This window comes from Choloepus didactylus, chromosome 17 (assembly GCF_015220235.1).
Source record: "Choloepus didactylus isolate mChoDid1 chromosome 17, mChoDid1.pri, whole genome shotgun sequence".
In the NCBI taxonomy this organism is placed as follows: Eukaryota; Metazoa; Chordata; class Mammalia; order Pilosa; family Megalonychidae; genus Choloepus; species Choloepus didactylus.
In genome coordinates this window covers 32,311,032-32,332,348 of record NC_051323.1, presented here as the reverse complement: position 1 = coordinate 32,332,348, position 21,317 = coordinate 32,311,032, and positions in this window count along the sequence as shown.

The window sequence follows — 21,317 nt, the reverse complement described above, 5'->3', positions numbered from 1 at the left end:
ATCTATGGCATTGTTTTGGGCTGAATAGCAGCCCCCAATGAGCTCCAGAATGTAATCCTTGGAACCTGTGAAAGTTACTTTACACGAGAAAATAGACTTTACAGATGTGATTAAGTTAAGGATTTTAAGTTGGGGAAATTACCCTAGATTTTCTGGGTAGACCCAAAATGTAATCACAGTGTCCTTATAAGAGAGAGACAGAGGGGGATCTGATAGAGAAGAAGATAGTGAGGTCTGAAGACTAAAGCAAGATGCTCCACAGCTGGCTTTGGAGATGGAGGAAGGGACCACAAGTCCAAGAATCTAGCTTTAGATGTTCGAAAACACAAGGAAACATTCTCACCTCAAGCCCACAGTGGGAGAATAGTCCTGCCTATACCTTTTGGTCCAGTGAGACTGATTTTGGCCTTCTGACCTCCAGGACCACAAGAGAACAGTATGTGTAGTTTTAAGCCACTAAGGGTGTCGTAGTCCTTTACAGTACCTATAGAAATTAATACAGGCACTCATTAAACCTGTTCACAAATATTTCCCTAGTCTTCCCAACCTATGGAAAGATGGATTTCTCTCCCACAATTTGAAGTTAGAAGGAATCACGTGACTTGCTCTAGCCAGTAAGATGTGAGCAGAAGTGATGTGTTCGTTCCAAGTGACAGCTTTAAAAACAAGTACACAATCCCCCACATTCCCTTTCCCTGGCTTGTGTCAAAAGGGTGCTTTTCTATAAAAGCTTCTTTCACTAAATTTATCTCCCAGAGACTTAAATCCACCAGAGTGTTCCTATGCCAGACAAGTCCTAAAACTAGAGGCAAGAGCCTCTTTAAGAACAACCAGATGCAGCCCCCTTCCCCATAATGTCAACACCCCTTTCCAACACAAGCAAGTTAGTGTGGTCACTGCCTAGACATCCCTGAAGATCAAGAAAGTGATTAAATGAGAGGAAGGGGAAGCAACAGACAAGATAGGATTTTAACAAAGGATTATGAATACTGAGTCTTTATATAATTTTCTTTTTCTTAGTTGTTAGGGTATTAGAATAGCTAGAAGGAAATAACTGAAATGGTGGAATTGACACATAACATTCTTTGAAATTTGCTCTATCGCTACTTGTTAAATGGTGCTTTGAAAGTTATCACCTTTCTGTATCTATCTGATATTTCACAGTAAGGAAATAATGGAAACTATGGAACTGTAACCCATAACATTCTTTGAAATTACCTATATAACCACTTGTTAAGTTGTACTTTGATAGTTATTGCCTTTTTGTATATATGTTATATTTGACAATAAGGAAATAACTGAAATTGTGCAACTGTAACCCATAATATTCTTTGAAATTTACTCTTTAACTACTTGTTAAATTGTACTTCGAAAATTATCACTGTTATGTATATATGTTAAATTTCACAATAAAAAATGTGTTTAAAAAAAAGAAGACGTAGAAGGGCGATTCCTTCAGCTTTGGTCCCTGAGTGAAGATGACGAGCAGAGCTTCCCAGCAACCTATACAGAATGAACAGCAGGAAGGAGAAGCCAACCTTTGTTGTGTCAAGCCACTGAGATTTTGAGATTGTTTGGTTCTGCAGCCTAACCTAGCCTACCTGATGAATACAGATTATAAATTCTATGCTCATTCCCCAGAACCAAGATACCCCCTACATGTGCATCAGTCTCTCCTCATATTCCTAACTTTCCTAACATTTTCAGGTTACTTTGCCCTGAATCCCTCACAATTCCCAACAGACTGTGGTGAACACTCTGGAATTGCTGACTGAATGGCTGAAGTGGGTGTCCTAAGAAAAATTAAAACGGAACCCTCCTTATCCCCCAAGCCCCACCATTCTGTCTTCACTCAAGGATGATCTTTGTTTGCCACCATCATAGAAATCCACGGAAGCTAGTGTTTCTGAGCTGACATCAAATGAGAGGGAGGCCCAAATCATCAGACTTCAGTATCAGAGTCACATTTAGTACCCAATCACGGACTATGTACACGTAGGCTCATCGGTATGGGACCATCCCGTCCCCCTCATCCACACAGCACTTGAAACTCAGAGTTGTCATTATTACCTGCTCAGTTCCCTTACCCAGTGGAAATCTGCTTTTCTCTTGGAGCATCCCAAGGAGCGGGGGCTATCCTGGCACCCCATCTCTCCCCTAACCTGGCCTTCAGCCCTGTGCAGGGTGGATTCACACGCACAGGGATTTGGTTTTCTTTAGAGGGATTAAAGGGGAAATATTCTGAAGCTGAAACTGCTACAGCTGTGTATAAATAGTGCAACCCAGATCCCCAGTGAAAGGCACCATCTCCAATATATACCTGCTCTTATACTGGGCCATGTTGTGCCAGGTTATGATGTGAAAATGCTTCTCTCCTGTCGCTATGATCTGACACGGCCTTAGGGAGTCATGGAAAATGTCAGAAGCAAGAAGCAACACGTTAGCACAGCCCTGCTTCAAACTAAAGCTCTGCTTTTATTGGTGAAGAGATCTGCTAAAAGCTGTTATTTGAAATATCTGTAGATAGTTTGAGTCTGTGAATAATTGCTATCTGCACATCTCAAATTCTTTACAGTTTTCTGTTAGACATATCTGCACGAGGCTATAAATAGTGAAGCAATGTCGCTCACTGTATAATACAGTCTCTGTGCTTTTACAACTCATCATGAACTTCTATGTAATTTATTTTTTATTGAAGAATTCCAATTAATGGCTTCCTGGTGATTTTAAAGCCTCAAATTATCAGTCTCTGAAAACAAAGCAGAGAACATAATTATCATAAACCGAGAATTTTTCATTTTGAAGCTTATCTGTTTGTGCTAAGTATCTTGTCTGTAAGTAATTAGTGCCTTTATTTTTTTTTCAGTAAAAATAATGACCATTCTATGATACACATCCAAATTTTGTTAACTGCTAGATGTACTGTATGTATTATATTTGAAAATGGACCACCTTGGACCAGTTATAAAGTATTTCATCAAATGATAATAGCAACAACAAAATACATCTGTTTGTCAGAATAAATTATGTGGCATGTATTTTAAAAACCTATTATATCCTTTCACTTTCTTTCTAAGAATAAAAGCCTCACAAAAACATGTACTTGCCGTTCATTACCAGGGCTGCATAACAAGAAAAGACCTGTTTTATCTGCCATTTATAATTCCTAACTGCTAATCAAATTGATCAACCAATAGCCTGGTTGTAGAGGGCCTTTCAAGCGACTATTTCAAAATGTTTTACTAGAGATAAAACAAAATTCAATGAAATTAAGGCAATTTGAATGACAACGTTAGCCAAACATTCGTGTAGGTATGCAGAAAAACTCAAGTTCCCCTGATTGAAAAAATAATGTTCTACTGATGAAGCAGGAATTGCTTCACCTTAAAGGGGACTTGGTATCTCTCTCTCCAACAAAATGCTGTCCATGAAGAGTTTTGCCCTAAGGCTGGGATATCCACTAGACCTGGTGTTAGGACCTGTTTTCTTCCTCTTTACAACAATAATAATAATAATAATAATATTTTTTCAAGTTGTATAACTAACACATTCCTTAAAGAAAGCTTGAAAGATAGAGAAATATATCTCATAAAGTGTCTATTTACAGATATAAAATGTACTTTTTCTCACTTTTAATATTTTGTCATTCTTTTTTCAGTTACAGAAGAAATGTACACAGATATTTTGAGCACTTCTGTTCATGCATACGTGAGCGTATACATAGACACATTTTACAACAGGGTGAAACATATATAGTTTTGTATCTGGCTTGTTAAACGTAACATTATGAGTATTTCCCCATAACATAAAATAGTCCTTCAGAACATGATTTCAAATAGCTGCTGCATTTGCTGTAATTTAACTGTTTCCTAATGCTAGACATCTATGTCATTTGTAAACTTCTTTCTCTTATAAATAATGCTGCTGCAAACATCTCTGTATGTAAATCTTTAAATACATCTCTGATTATTTCCTTCGGATAAAATCTTAAGAGACTACTATCACCTCATAGGTGTAAAAATTTTAAAGCTCTCTGCTCATGTCACAAAACGGCTGTGTAGAAAAGATGTAGCAGTTCACACTCCAGGACCGTGGTCACTAATGGAACACCATTGCTTAAATCTTTGCTGATCTGATAATAAAATGTAGATGTCATTATTTTTATTTGTATTTTTAGGGGATGGCTGTTGAGGTTAAATATACTTAATATACTTAATCTCCTTTCTAAATAAATATATGCATATAAATACATATATACACATACATATATATGTATCTTTATTTATATTTACTTTTCTCATGTTTGGAAATGGGATTACAATTTATTTTTTTCTCCTCTTTTATAGGATTCATTATATAGCAAGAATACCATTTGCCCCACATAATTATTGCAAAAATTTTATCCCAGTATGTCATTTGTCTTTTAATTTTATTTATATTTTGACATATAAATGTTTGAATTTTTATGTATTCTATTCCCATAATCTCTTTGTGACTTCTTTGTTTTATACTTTTAAAGACCTTCCCCATTGAAGATGTGACAAAAAAAAGACATGTTTTCTTTTATTTTTCTTTAGTGGTTTTGTATGTTTTACATTTATCTCTTAAACTCTTTATTATTCATTTTAGTATAAGAGGTAATGTTCTAAATTTATATTTTTCCAAATTGTAAAGCAATATTTCCTATACTACTTGTAGATTAATCATTTCCGTCCCTGGAGATCAGTGGTATTATGTGTATTACATGCTGAATTCTCTCAAATTTGGGTTTGGCTCATCGCTATCTAATTTACTCTATGTTTTACCATTTTGATTGTTTTAGTTTTGCTGTAGATTTCAGTGTAAACAGTAGAGAATTCCCATCTCTTCACTCTTGTTTTACAAAATACATTGGATATTTTCAATATATTCAATATATTTCAAAATGAATTTTAGCATCATTTTGTTACATTAAAGAAAACATTTTCCTTCTTGAAATTGCATTAAATGTATAAAAAATAATCTGGGAAGAGTTGACATCATTATAATAATCAGCCTTCCCACCCATGAACATGTTACGTCATCCTGTTGTCTAATGCCTCTCAGTAAAGCTCTGTGGGTGCATTCCTGCAGTTTCCCCTCCATCTTATTTGCTACTGAATTCCCAGTGTCTAGCACAGTTCCTGGCCCCAAAAGCTCATACAATAATCATTTGTTAACTGAAGTAACTGCTGGGTAGGTTCAAGTCCTTACTCTACCACTCATAAGCTCTGTGATCTCGAATGACCATCGTAACATCTCATTTGCTCATCTTCCTCTACCAGAAAATGGTGCAACCATTGTATTAATATAATTATTATGAGAAATAATTGAGATTAATTCATAAGCTTCTTAACACAGGGCCTTACATGTATTAAAGACTCATTAAATATTAGTGCATACTACAGTTTTCTGGAAGAATCAACAGAACATGCAGTCAGATATGGAAGGAAGGTAGAATGAGAAGCTGATCAAGACTCCAAAGTTTTAAGGCTGATATAAATAGAAAAATGTATAATAATAACTATTCATTGTGACTGAGAAGTCTTTGTCTTTGGATCCTGTAAGAAACAGAACCTGGCTTAGGCGCCAACCCCACACACCTGGCGGGTGGTTTGCAATGCTGGGAAAGAGTCTGAAGTGGCCAGTGCCTAGGACGGTCCCAGCCCAGTGAGAGCTTCGTCCTGTGAGCATTATGTTACAGCCCCAAATTCAATGAAGGAACACAGAGAACTATTCCTGGGAGAATTCCTCAGCTCAAATATAGGCAACATCTTCTCCACAAATAAAATGAGAAATTAAGGAAATTATCCAAATAACTCATATTCTCTTTCAAAAGCATCCCACAACTTGGCCTGTAATGATTTGAATACACTTGGATATTTGAGGCTCAAGTGCCCAAATTGGCTGGATAATAGTTTCCATTCTCCACTCCGATATTCATGTAGTCCCAGCCATTGTGCCTTAAAAAAACCCAAGGACTAACTTTAGCCACTGGCCCTGCTTTCAATAAAGCCCTATTTTAATAGAAACACTGTGTCTTTTTTCCAAGTCCCCACCTTTTTTCAGGCAGCTTGCCAGATGAAGGCAAAAAGAGAATTTTTGCATATTGTCCCCAAATTCCAAGCAGATCACAAAAATAAACTGTCCCAGAATGTATTCCTTTTAAGAAAAATTGCTTATTCAAGGCTTGCTTTTCTTGTTTGCCTTCTTTCTTCCTTTTCCAAACTCTTTTTCTTCTAACATCATGAAGTAAAGTTGCCATCTGTCTCAAACATACACATACACAAAAGGGAAATCCACTTACAATGAATACTGGGAAGAAGAAAAATAAGTGGGTTACAAGTAAGTTTTCTGTAGCATATGACTTTTCAAGCCAATGGCCAAGATCCGAATTACCTCCCAGTCAATTCATGCTCAGTTTGGATATAGAGAGAAAAGTACCTAAACAAACAGTTTTTTTAAAAAGGTTATTTGTTTTTGCCATATATTCATTCCCAAGGGAGAATTTTATATTTCCAATCCTGTGAGATAGGGATGGTCAGGAACTAAATTTTATAAATAAGGAAACTGAAACCCAGAAAGACTAATCAAATATTGACAATCCCAGATAAGCTGAGGGTTTCAAAGTGTACCATTTGAGGATCCCCAGAATCGGAATCATCTGGAAGCTGGTTAAAATGCATCTCTTTAGAGCATAAACTATATCACGTCCCCTTGTAGACATTACTCATTAGCTACCCATGGCTATTAGAAAGGAGTCCATGCTCCCCACCTCAGACCACAGAACCTGGTCATCTCAGGCCCACGGCCAGTTCTCCTTCCCTCCTCTACTATCTCTGCCCACTCCACATGTCTTTCTGTCCCTCACTCACCCAAAGTGTGTTCCTCTCTCGGGGTCCTTCCACAATCTGTTCCCTCTGATCGGAAATTTCTTCCATCAGATCTTCAAATGGCATGTTCTTCTGCTACTCAAGGCTCAGAAGAGCCCTCTCTTTCCATCCTAATGAGTCTCATCGGTGTATGGGACAAGGGCTCCATACCTCCATGCATCCATTTACTATAGCATATTATTTATAGTATTTATCAACCTCTGAACTCATCTCATTTATTTGAGATGAGTTTACCTGCTACTTCTCCTGTCTCCACAGCCACACACACTTTTTTAACTTGAAGCATCATGAAGAAAGGGATTTGTCTGTTTTATTCACAGAGATACTTGTAGCACTGAATACGGGACCACATGTGGGGGGGGTAATGCTCTGTCCCTACCATTCAATAAGAGACATATTACCAGGCAGCGCCTCAGACCTATTGAGTGCCGATCTAGGAGCAGGGGCCTGGGGATCAGCATTTTAAACAGTTTCTTAGATGATTTCAGTGCACATTAATGTTTCAAAACTCCAGATAATAGCTCAGCCAGGGCTAGAGCAGACTCCCTAACTACTGTTGCCATATTTCCTGCTGCACCAAGCCTCAATTATAAACAGGCTGCTCTGTGTTAAAGGGCTGCTCTAGCAGAAAACTCATTTGGAGATTCACACCTCTACTCTCACTGTAGATGCAGATTAAGTGGTACCTTACACTGCTTTTCCAAAACATTTCTCTCACTAGTGTGGGCCTGGGCTTTGATGGCAAGCCTCAGAAGTATTTGTGCAGATTGGAGGACAGAACATTCTGCCAGGAGCTGGGTTCCATTCTCAGTTGATGCACGGGCTGGTTGGGGGACTTTGGGAAATTCAGTTAAATTCTCTGGGTGTTATTTTACTCATCTGCAAAGTAAGGGTATTGAATTAGACTATCTCTGCAGTCCCTTTGCCCTAAAAATTTTGTGGTGCCAACTCATTCCGAGTAGCACGAAAGAGCCCTTAGAGTTGTATTCAGAATTGTGAAAAGAGCTCTGAAGAGCCCAGCATTCACCCCTTTTGGCCCAGTCCGTACACAATCACCCAACCCATGTCTAAAGCTGTGCATCTTTCCTTGCATCAGAAAAATGAGAAAATATTCAATTCACATTGAAAAAAATGCATTTGTGCTGAGTCCATCCGATTCCATTAGATGCCAGTAAAGGATGTTTTGTTTGGCACCTGGTAGGATACACAATTTTTCTGTTTGTTAGAAAATTCTAACATCTGTCAATGACCCAAATAGAATGTTCCCCTGTCCTTTATCACACATTCACACACACACACACACACACACACACACACACATATTTTGGGAAAACCTACAAAAAGGAATTCTCAGTTGTGCTTTTGAGGGACTCTAAAGCCTGAGCATTAAGCTTCAAATTTCAACTTGAAAATAACAGTGGAATAAAATCATCCTGATGACTCTAAAGGAAAAGAGGAGGACTGTCTTTATTTGCCAGAACTGGCACTAGGGTCTCTGATATTCACAGCCAGGCAGTTCTTTCAAATAGGAGCCAGTCGTGTACAATGGATCAGGGAAGTGTTCTGGGCATGGAGAAGTGTGGCCTGGTGCTAGAGGCAGGTGGGGACGGGAGCCATGAGTGAGCGTGACTGGGCTACCACATTCAGAAGGCAGGCAGGGTGGGTCATTTTGCTTATGTACGTCAAGGGGAAGGAGTTGAAAAAAATAGAGGCGTAACATTTGCCACTATGATAGGAATTTTCGTAACTGGATTCTTAGAAATTTGGTTTGCAATCTTGGTGTAGATTCCTTTCTGATCCTTAGTATTTACAACACCTTCTACCCATAGTACACAAGTCCCCTCCAATTAAGAAGGAAACATATCACCTGATTAATTACAACTCCATTCCCATCTCAGTGTCACTCTGTATGTCAGTTAGATTAGATGATGTATATGCTTGAATACAAATATAAGATACATGAGGCATGAGGCATGAATGTAAGAAGACTACCTGGTTTCTTAAGGCTCGCACGCAAGCCCGTCTTCTTACTTAAGTCTCATTTCTTAAGTAACAGTTACTATCATTGGTACCAAGTTTCTAGGTTAAAAATATGAATTAGCTAGTACTTTATATAGGTGTTTCTGTTTAGTTTTGAGGCCCCAGGATAAGTCCTAGGAGAAAGAGAGGAGGACTTGCCATAAATTTGATAAATTCATGCTACCTAATGGGGACCAGCAGGCCTTATTTGTTCAATCAGCAAACAATGGGGTTGGAAACAGACCCGGATCTCAACTCTCCCCAACCTACAAATGTGCTTTCCTTCATCAAATATTAGCCAGTTGTTGACAGTTGGCCACAACACAGATACAGGGTTCCATTAAGACTTTGTGTACTTTTCAATTTCAACAGCTCAAATTGTAGATGTGATCAAAAGAGCCTGTAAATGCTATTTAAAAGGCTAACAGCATTAAAATAGCTATCCAAGGAGAAATGGCTACCAAAAGTTAGAAAGGGAATGTATTATATCCAATGGCTAGTAGAAGTTTTGTAGCCTGTATCAGCTGAGGGAAGGAAATCCATTGTTCATGACCAGAAAGGAGATATTTCTCCATCAGTCCTATAGGGTAAATTATGAAAGTTTGAAGTTAAAATGTAAAAGTGGACAACTGTTCAAAGATCTTACAAAGATTCTTTTCATAAAGGCCAAGGTCTTTAGCTCAATTCTGGAGAAGCCACATGCTGTAGAAGATGTGTTGACACAACTCACTAATTTGTTGGGTCTCCTGGAAAACCACAACTTCAGATTGAAATGGGATCATCCAAGTAGCCAGAGGACTCTAGTTACTAAGAGTTTTTCTTTCTGCTTTAGCAATGTTAGGGGGATGAGACAAGATGGATAGTAACCAGATCCAGAATTTTATAGGAAGTCAGTCTCAACCAGGCTCTAAGAAAAGTCACTGAAAATGTCAGCCCAGCCAACAGAGAAAGGTCCAGCGAGCAGCGAAAGCATGACATATACTTTTTCATCTCTTCAATCTGACCCTGAGCCCACTGTCATAATCTTTTTTAAGGTTAGTAGTGACAAAGCTGCTGTCTTAATGTTTGCAAGAGGTCCCTTAACATCCTCTGCTGAGGAACCTTAAACCTCAGGTACTTTTTCAGAGGAAGTGGACAGGACAAAACACGGACAGAAAAGTAGCTATAGCAGACCCTGGCCTAAATAAGTTCCTCTAGCATTTCTGGAATCACTCAAAGGTTACGGTTGAGGGGAGCAGAGATTGGAGTGAAGGGTGTGTGTATTTGTATGTGTATTTTTCCCCAGTTTGGATCCTTGCCCACATACTTTAATAGATGAAACACAGAAAAGAAAGAAGGAAATAAGGAAGGAAAGAAATTATTTAGCTAGGCAATTTAAAAATTCTTTGCAAAAAAAAAATAATAAAAAGAAACACTTTAACAAAATTGCAGCTATAGCAGGTCTGTGGGGGTAACTTAGTAAAATACTCTGTGGATGGCTGCAACCCTCTAATGGAAAGTTGTGTAAGTGGCTGAGGCCAAAGTAGGCATTAATTACAATGAAAAATCAGTTTAGAATAGGCCACAACTAAATTGGAAGCTGGTCCTCTAGGTAAAACAAAGAAAGTGAACAGCAGCCTCAGATTTGATTACATGGCAATACAAGAAAAATGCGCTGTATGTTGTCTATTATTAAAGCTGCTTTGGGGCTCCGGGTTGGGTGCCTCAGGGATTTTAATAAAAAATTAGTAATAGGTCCGCTGCCCTGGCTTACTGTGGCTTTTTGGAGTATTTGTGGGTTCAGGGCTTTTCCTGCAGTGCAAACTACGGCATTTCAGACAAGCAGCCTTGGCAACTGTTAGGTGATAGAAAAGTTCAAATGCTGCACTTTGGCTCTAAAAGGACACAGCTGCCCACTGGAGGCTGATTCAGAGTTTCAAAGAAATAATAAAATTTCATCAGAAGGAGGAGAAGGAGGGGAAATAAAAAGCAAGGGGGGGGGGGGAAGGAAGAAGCAACTGGTTGTTTTTGTGTCTTTGATTATCCTTGCCAAATACTGGTCCTGGTATGTAAACTATACGAGTACATTGAATATTGCCAAAGAGTGAGTTAATGGCAGAGAAGGCAACTGTTAAACTGGATTTTTTTTTGCCTTATAAATGTTAACTCTATAACTCTTTTTATATTGATGTAGTGATATTAATAATATTGTCTTTATTACTAATATCACCACTGGGTCGATGGCACAACCGTATATATCCAAGCCATGAAACATTAACAAAAGTTCACCCTGATTAAGACACCACGCCTATAAATCTACATTCTCTCAAAGATGAAAATGCCTGGGTCACATTATTTTCTACAAGAGAGTTACATGAAGAGGATTTTTTCCATCTTTTTATAGGTATGCCATGAACCTGATGGTTAGCATTTGCTATCAGAGAGAACAAGTCCCTGGTCTGATTCAAATAAAGAGAAACATGTGATGCAGAGTTAGATTCCTAATAAATGCCGTGGAGACTCTATAAATTGTGAGTGCTTTGGCACTTCCAACCTGGACCTTTGCCTAAATATCTTAATAGGCTTGATAGGAAGAAAGGATAAAGTATTAGCATATGATGCATATGAGAATTGTGTGCCCACGTGAGCATGGGTGCATATGGGTGTGTTTTCACGTGAGTGTGCGCATGGCTGTGGTAGCGTGGGCAGGGGTGGTAGGTCAGAAGAAAAATAAACTTTTGTCCTAATAACTTAAAAATTCTTTGCCATAATCATTTTTTTTTAAGTTTAATAAATAAGGGGAATCCCAATCCTTGTCCATGAGGAATTTCCCTTGCCAACATCAAATAATACTTAGCTCTAGAGCTTATCTAACTTGTTGGCAGCATGATTTTAGGAGGTCCTAGGAAATCCCTATTGCCCCAAACATCCTCTTTCCTCTACCTGACAACGAGTACTTGAAATTCTGTGAGTTAGAGAGCTACTCCTTTAGTTTAAAGCATTGGCTGCTGTTAAAATGCAAATTCTCCTGGAAAGGCTTCTTCTTAAACTATTAGTCGCACATACCTTGTAGTGAATGAAGTACAGAAAGCAGAGGAAAAGAACAGGGGAGCAGCTGGATGGGGAACTGGTCTAAAACTGAAAATGAATTTTATTGAAGCCATAACTTCACTAAAAGTCATCTCTCAGAGTTGCACACATTCTCTCTGGAATCACAGAGTAGTCGTCTCTCTAGAAGAAACCCTGTGCAGAGGCAGAGGAATCGGGAAGGCGATCTCCAAACAGGAATTTACCATGGTTTCAACCACAAAGTTCACGTACCCTCACAAAGCAGTCAAGCCCCTCCATTCAGTCCCACACAAAAAATATCTGTTTGAGCACTTATAACGTGCCAGATACTGTTCAAGCTGCAGTGAAACCGAAATGAAAAAGACAGCTCCCTTTGTGGTCAATCCCAGGTGCCAGTGGCCAAGTCTCATGAAATTTTGCTCTTCTCAAACTGCTGAAAGATGGAGCCAAAAAGGAAAAACAGGATGGGAGAATGAATGCATCAGCAACCTGGAAGAAGATGGTGAGAGTGCCCCAGTTTAGCTCAAGCACACAACGACAAGATAATACTGATACTTGTTCCTAGTTATAGGGAAGAAGAGGCTAACAGGTGGTTTTCGCTCTTCCATCATGTGCCTGGGGTGATCATAACATTTTTCACTGCATTGCATATTTCATATATACAACCCTGGTGGCAATGACTAATATTTTGTACTCCAGCAAAACCACCAGTTTCAAAACAAACTGTATACTATCATCTTGTACTGATAATACATTACATCATTTTAAATATTTTCAAAGTAGGGTATTCAGTTTTCCAGAAGTTACATAATGATCTTGATAAGGATATTGCAAATGTATCTCTTGTTCAATAAATAGCAAGCGACTGAGTTATGAAATCCATATATATATGATATAAATATAAATCTGGGAATCTCAGAATAAAAACTGAGAATGGAAAAATCACATATTGAGATTTAAAGTGATGATAGACTACTTCTGTTTCTGTTTATACATATATTTTTAAAGACTATTTTTAAAGTTCTTCCTTTTAAGCTGGAGATTTTTCCATAATTACTTATAAACAGAGAACCTTGAAAAAGTAAAACTTTTCAATCTGGATCTTTTTTCCCAGCACTTATTACTCCTTTCCAGACCTATGCCATCCGCACAAAGACTTTCACACAGGGGCTTGATGAAGTCAACAACTGCTTAATATTTAAATAATAATAAATATACATATTCCCACATTATCTGATCATTTTTATCTGGAAATCAAAAATACTTATTGGAGTTTAAACTGAGCTCATTGGATCAAACCCTGGAGCCAGATGAGTTTGAAGAGAAATACATTTTCTATCAAGTGAAAAATTATAGAAATTTTCAGTAGAATTCCCTTCCCCAAAGAGTACTAATTGCCAAGCTTAAAATTTAAGTGTTTAATGGTTGTTAGTCGTGCCGTGGGGGAGGGGCAGATACACAGAATTCACAAATCCTTGAATCCTCAGTCAGGCCCTTTAGGCAGGGGCTGTGTTGGTCTTAGGTCATAATCACGCCTGACTCTTCATTTCTCTTGCCGACCTAGCACATCAAAGGCAGTAAATACCTACTGACTGACTTGTGGCAGTGTCAGAGATGTCCTGGTGACACTTACTAAACATGCAAGGATTTCCCCTCTTAGCCTTTAGGAACCTCAGGATTATATACAGGAAAATTTTTTATGTCAGCTTTCTTACATGGGACAATGGGCTTTGACGTCAACAAGGTTAGCAGTGTGTGTGTGTGTGTGTGCATTTATCCTCCCGTTTTGCAAGATATTTGTCGTCTAACAAGCAAGAAAAACAGAAACCCAATAACCTTAAAACAATGTGTACAATGTCGTAAGTCTGAATAGAAACAACGTGTAATGGAAGCACAGTAAGAGCAGTGCTCACCTCACGTTTTCTGAGGATGTATTATTAGAGCTGGGCTGAAACTGAGGCCCAGTTCCAATTGAAGTTGCCAATCAGGACTCACTGGGACCTTTTACAGGAAGTTTCAGTAAAGGGGTTAAGGAGAAGCCACAGAGCAGGAGAGTGAAGTGTGAAAAGGAGTGCATTTGTGAGTTTTGAATAGATTTCTTTTCAAAAAGGGTTGCTGAGCTGGAAAGGATGAGAGAGATTGGGTGTTCATGTGAGGAAGATAAATGGTCACCCAAATAGAAGGTGCAAGAACAAGATGCAAGTGTCCAGAAATTAGTCTTCCAATCATCCATCTGTCCTCCTATTGTTCATCCATCCATCCATCCCTCCATCCATCCATCCTTCCAACCCATTAGGGAAGATAAGAAAGGCACAGATGTAAACAAGCTTGGAGTGAAATGAAAAGGAAGTTGAGCACTGCTACTTAATAAAAATAATAATAGCTTCAATTGTGGATGTACTGTGTTCTGAGCTCATAGTCTACATCATTTCATTTACTCATCCCCCAAAACCTGTGAAGTAGGGTTTTGGAAATAAGAAAACTAAAGTTTAGAAGATCCAAGTCACTGACCAAGGTCACACAGATGGTAAAGTGGTGGAGCCAGAATTCTAACTTAGACAAATCCAGAGGTCATCATTTTCCCACTGTCCCAGACCATCACCTGTGACTTTGCTTTTCTTTATAAAACCAAGAGAATAAGTTGTCCACTACAAGAAAGGGATCTAAGGACACAACTAGGAGATCTAGGCAAGTGATAAAATATCCGAAAGGAAAGGAAAGGTATTGTTGACAGCATTAAAATTCCATTTGGGATTGGAAATTATAAATTTTAATCAATCAATGAAGCCACAAGATTTCCTTCAGCAATGGCAAGAAAAGAGAGAAAAGTAAGTTGGTCCACCTAGACTGAGAGAGGGACAAAGTCAATAATGAACTGAGTGTGTGAGATAGTGTGATTGACTCTTGTGCCCACAGCAAGTGGAAGGAAGTGATTATAAAAGACAGGAATAAGGAGGGGTACAAAGATGATAAGATCCTGGTAGAGGTGTACTGACATGAAAGCATGGGATGAAAGGATAGCTGGTACCAAAAGGAAAAGCTCAGAGTTAAAGGTTAAAGAGTTTGGATGGTAAATCATAATTCATACCACTCAGTTGAACTGCTAAAGGACTAGAGGTAAAAGATGATAGAAAAAAGGATACCAAGAAACCATATCAGTAGGATATTGGCACATTATCAAAATGGAATTTGTATATACCTAGGATGATGGCAGGAGACTGGCTAAGACAGGAAGACCTGCCTGAATCAAAAATCCCTAAGGAAATTGGAGAAATCCTTAAAGCTCTGTAAGTAAACATGGGAAAGATGGATGGATGGATGGATGGATGGACGTACAATGGGTGAACAGATGGACAGCTGGATGGAGAATGGTTGACCTGCATGACATTAATTCAGAGAAAGAGATTTGTTGAACAAAGGTGATGTGCATTGCCTTAAAATACAAAATTGAATGGATCAATCATGCCACAATTTTTTGTTTCACATAAAGATATATCACCTTTCAAAGGATAAAAAGTTAGGGACAACCAAAATTAAAAAGTAGCCTACACAATGCAGAATATGACTCCCAGGGAGGAATGTGGACCTGGCATCGTGGGACTAAGAGTATCTTCTTGACCAAGAGGGGGATGCAAAATGAGACGAAATAGTTTCAGTGGCTGAGAGATTTCAAATGGAGTCGAGAGGTCACTCTGGTGGACATTCTTATGCACTATATAGATAACACCTCTTAGGCTTTAATGTATTGGAATAGCTAGAAGTAAATACCAGAAACTACCAAACTCCAACCCAGCAGCCTGGACTCCTGAAGACAATTATATAATAATGTAGATTACAAGGGGTGACCGTGTGATTGTGAGAACTTTGTGGATCACACCCCTTTATCTAGTGTATGGATGAGTAGAAAAATGGGGATAAAAACTAAAGGACAAATGGGGTGGGATGGGGGGATAATTTGGGTGTTCTTTTTTCACTTTTACTTTTTATTCTTGTTCTGGTTCTTTCTGATGTAAGGAAAATGTTCAGAGATAGATTGTGGTGATGAATGCATAACTATGTTATCATACTGTGGACAGTGGATTGTATACCATGGATGATTGTATGGTGTGTGAATGTATTTCAATAAAACTGAATTTAATTAAAAAAAAAAAAGTAGCCTACATAAAAATAGCAACAGCAAAGTAATAGGGGTTATCTTTCTATGATGGTATTTTATGATTTTTTGCATGATTTTTATTTTCTCCTTTGTAATTTCCTATACTTTCCAAATGTTCTACAATTAACATGTTTTACTTTTGCAATAAAAAAACTAATGTTTTAAGGAAAAATATATTATATCATACCATGGACATAAAAGACATTACAAATTATAAGCATGCTGTGGGCCTTGTTGGAAGGCCAGAATTTTTTTATAGTAAACATTTCAAATTAAATATAAATAATAATACATACATATATACACACACGATATTCTGCACATTTACGCATACATATATGTATACACACATATATGTTCTGTGCAGGCATGCATATATGCATTTATGTGTGTATATATTTCTATATATGTACTTGGGTTTTAAACGTAGGTACAGAAGACACAAACACATTACCCTCTAGAAAGAGAATAAATATTAAGTAATTTTATCTACTACTATAACAACAACAATAACAACAGCAACTTCATTCTGAAAAACTGAGCTAGGTGTCAGGATTTCTCTCCCAAATTCTGTGGGTGGTCAGCTCTCATTTAAGAATAAACACATCTACATTGCTTGATGATGTTAATGAGTGTCCAGACCTATACAGGCCTTCTTAATGTAACTGTTCTGTTTGTTTCTCTTTTGATCTAAGCAATAAGCCTTGGGACCCTATTTTCTTCCATTCTTTGCAGAGGGTCTTGGGCTGCGGCGCCCATTCCACTGACTTTCTGCACACTGCTCTTTGGAAAGGCATGCTCAGGGATATGAGGGCATAAAGGATGCAGACACAGAATGAGGCCTGTCCTTATGGAAACAATTATGTGCCAGATTCCACTTGGTTTGAACAACTGGGCTACAGCCGGGAAAGGCAGCCGGGCTTTGTTTTGCAGGAAGGTCCCTGAAAATGCAGCCTGGGAATATTGTTCAACACAGCTCAAGATGCTCAGGCCCACAATGGGGGCCCTGATTAGTTCTACTTTCATATCTTTAAAGAAGAGATAGCATTGTTTCTTCAACAAAGATGCTTCTGCATGTGTGAGCATCAATAAACGCTTTGATCAAAGCATGTTTTCTAAGTCAATAATGGACATCATGCATTTGATTTTAAACCAAAGTAAATGATTTTGAACAGGAATCCATTCAGGAGTTGAAAACAAGGATATGGAACCAAATACAAACTCAAAATTTGGGAAGTTTAGGATCAGCAGTAAACATATGTCACAAACTGCCACCAACTACCATTTGCTTATAGGTTTGTCTGAAGAAAGCAAACCCTTGTAGATCTTTTCAAGGCTGTTCCAATAAGCTTTTCTAAAACCATTTCTTCCAAAGCCACTCAAAAGAAAAAATTGAAAGGACAACTTCCCAGGAAAGTTACTTTTAGATGCATTTCTAGACTGGCTGCTTCTCCCATACACACCCCTGTTTGCTCAGAGATACCTCAGGAAAAAGGTTTGCAAAACCATTCATTTGAAAACCTAATTAATTTTCCCTGTATCATTATTCAGTTGAACCAAGCTTCTGTGTCTATTATAGCCCCAACTACCAGTGGGGAACAAAAAGACTTAAATTTCATGAGTCTGTGAGATTTTCCCTTCTTAAATGTATACCAAACCCCTCCTTAGTCAATATTTTCACAAACAGACAGTTGTAATTAATCCAGGTTTTGCTAAAGCTAACAAATGGTTCTCCTTCACAAGGCAGAGTAAGCTGATTCCTGAGTTTACTAATGCTCTCTGGGTTGCTGACCAAGAGCTCACAGTTGCACAGTAAAGGGGGAAATCATGAGTGATAATGAGGGTCCCCTCCATACTCTTTAAAGTGAAAGTCAGAATTTCAGGCTCTCTAAAGGCCTTCTCTGTGCCACAAGGTTTGCATGTGGTGTGGACCCCTGGGTTCTTGCTGCCTCTCTGTTGGGTGGGGGGGTGAGGGGGGTCAGACTTGACCTTGGCTTTCTGAGCTAAACAAGCATGTCTCAGCCCAATCTACTGGTGTAGCAATAAAGATTGAGAGGACCTGCAGAGGTTTGACAGAAACAGCACCCCATGATTTAGGAGCCAGGGAAATCTCCGCCACATTTCCATGACCACTGGTTTCATGAGGATTCAACCCAAGCCCAGAGACAGAGTAGATGCCCCAAATCGCATCCTTATCAAATTCTACTTCTCCCTTTCCTTCTTCTTTGTCCTAGAAGTACACTGTGATGAGTAACAAACTGATTTATTCTCATTAACCATAGTTATCTTTATTTGCAAGCCCTTTTCCAATCCCTCATTAAGATAAATATATAGAGAGGTAGAGTGATGATGACAGGTAGATGGAGACAGAGATAGAGAAAGATAGAAATAGATTAAAAAAAGAGATAGAAATATAGAGAGTAATGGAAGTAGAGATAGAGATAGAGCTACAGCTACAGCTAAAATGTAGCCACAGATACAGATACAGATACAGAAACAGATGATACAGATACAGATACAGATGACAGAGAGATTATTGACTTGAGCCCAGGACTGAAAATTAGGCATTGGCAGTTGAACTGTCACTAGTTTCCTCTGTAGCATTGGGTGTTTTCCTTCTAAAAAGCTAAAACAGACATCAGTAAAGCTAAGGTTTGAGGTGGGGAACACAGATATATTTGAGGATGATCCATTTTTTTTTTCAGCTATTTTTTCTAGCTCTAATACTGTTTTGAATTTCGGTGGGAGATCCTATAGCAAGCAGCCTTTATGGCCATTGAGGTTCCACAATAATTGATCTAGTCAACATTGACACAGGGGAAGTGGCATGGAGGAAAAAAATCAGTCCTTACATATTTTTGGTCATGTAGAAAAAAGCAAAATAAAACAAAACAAACAGAAAACCTCTTTGTTGTTTTGCTATGCTTTTTATCTGCTCCCGTGGGAGTGAGGGTGAGGGGGTGACTAAGTAAAAGCTACCAACCTGAATAGAATAAAGCAAACTCTCATAGGCCTAATTATATATACTAATTTAGTGGCATGGATTCTCATTCTTGATCTGTTTTGTCATGGCTTTTTTCTTTTCTTGCTGAACGTCTTCTGGTGCTTTTGTATTCTTTTAATGCATCACTCTACATCTCCCCTTTCCTAAACTTTAAAGTTCATTTATTCACTATTCATGTCACAAACATTTATTGAGCATTAGCTATATTCCAGTTGCTATCCTAGGTACTTAGGGTACAATGGAAAAAAAAACAAACAAAAGTCCCTACCACTTAAAGCTTCTGAGACAAACAGCAAAAATAATAAATGTATTACAAAAAAATACATAAATTACATAGTATGTTCAATGAGTTTTATAAAAAAAAATGAAAAATACATCATGGGTAAGGGGGATCCTGGGTGCCTAGGTAGTGGGCAGGCTGTAATGTCAAATAAGGGGTGGTCAGGGTAGGCTTCCTTGACAAGGGAAGTTCCGAAAATAGACAGGGTGATGAAGGGGTTGAGTGTCCCAGGCAGAGGTGCTCCAATGGGAGCACTCTTGGGGTGTATTCATGAAAAAAGCAGGGCAGCACTGTGGCTGGAGAGATGATCAGGGGAAGAAATAGTAAATGAAGTCAGAGAGAGAACAGGGAGTCAAACCATGTAGTCTCATGGATCTTCCCAACAAACATGATGTGACTGATGGTTTAGAAAGTCCAATCTTGCAGCTGAGATGGAATAGATTAAAGTGGGGCTGGAGATCTCTGAAGGAGCTGTTGGGGGAATAGAGGTGAGAGATGATGGTGCTTCAGACCAAGGTATCAGTGAAGGTGGCTGAGTTGGGTCCCACTTTGAACGTATTTTGAAGGCAGAGCCAACAGTACTTTCTGACACATTGGAGGTAGTTAAATAAGAGGAAGACAGGAGATGGGAAGACTCCAAGGCTTCTGACCTAAGCCGTGGAAAGTGGCAGTTGCTATCTGGAGAGACTGTGAGCAAAGCAAGTTTTGGGGGAAGGAAATCAAGAGTTTAGTCCTGGATTTGTTGAGTTTGAGATATCTGTTAGACATGCAAGCATAGATGTCTGGTGGGCAGTTGGGTATGTGTTTAAAGTTCCAGAGAGGTCCCCAGGCTAGGGATATAAAATTAGATGTAGTATGGTTTCAAGGATATCTTGCTTCACCATTCTTAGCAGTTTGGAAAATCTATGCTCTCTATATAATTAGTATATCCATATCCATATTCCTTTATGTGAAGACTATTTGAAAAGGAAGGGAAGGAGGGAGGGAGGGAGGAAAAGAGAAAGGCAAGGAGAGAGAGGGAATCAGCAATTGCAGATCGGGAGTTCACAACCCAAGTGTGCTGCAACTCCAAACTCAACCTGCTTTGTAAACCATTTCGGTCAAATCCTAAAAACTCTGTATCCTATTTTCCCACAGATACACATCTTTCAATATTTCTAAGTCATTTCTGGTAGATTTTCCATTAGAAATGGTTCAACAACATTTTAACTTTATCTACCTCCAGCCTTTCAAATAACTAAGGATTTAAATGCTCTGGGAAACTGGCTTTTGTGAAGCAAGAATTCCTTTGCAATGCAAATGATCACCCTTAATTCTCTGCTGGCTAAAATGAGAGTTACTGGGGCTGGGTTTGCCTCTGGTGAATGTAAAAAGGAATACTTTCCCCATATTCTGAGTTCTGGGTGCCCACTCTGTGTCAGCAGATGGCTCTCACACAAGATGAAAAGGGTGGAGGAAGTAGAGGGAAAAGACAATCCCATCTTAATCGCCTAGAGTACATTTTCGAAGCTGGTCACCATCCCTTTTCTCTAGTATCAGCTGCTCCGGGTGGAACCAGGATCAGCTTGAAGCCCTCAGAGATGACCTGAAGCTCCAACAATCCCCAGTGTGCAGGGGGCCAAGCTCACAGGTGACCCGCGGAGCACTGGGGCTTGTTTGCTCGCATTCCATTGCTGATGAGCCTCTCACCACCTGCCCAGCAAGACGCAGATAAGGCAAGCCAAAGCCACTTGCTAAAACATAGTTCCCATGCTCTCTTAGTGACCCCCTACTTGTGGGAAATCAGTCTGTTTACATCTGCTAGAAGAAGGGTTAATCCAGGCGGCTGTATTTGCCTCCCCTCTGCCCTTCTTTTTCCTAGATTTCTTATGCATTATTGTCCCGTAATTTTCCTCCCAT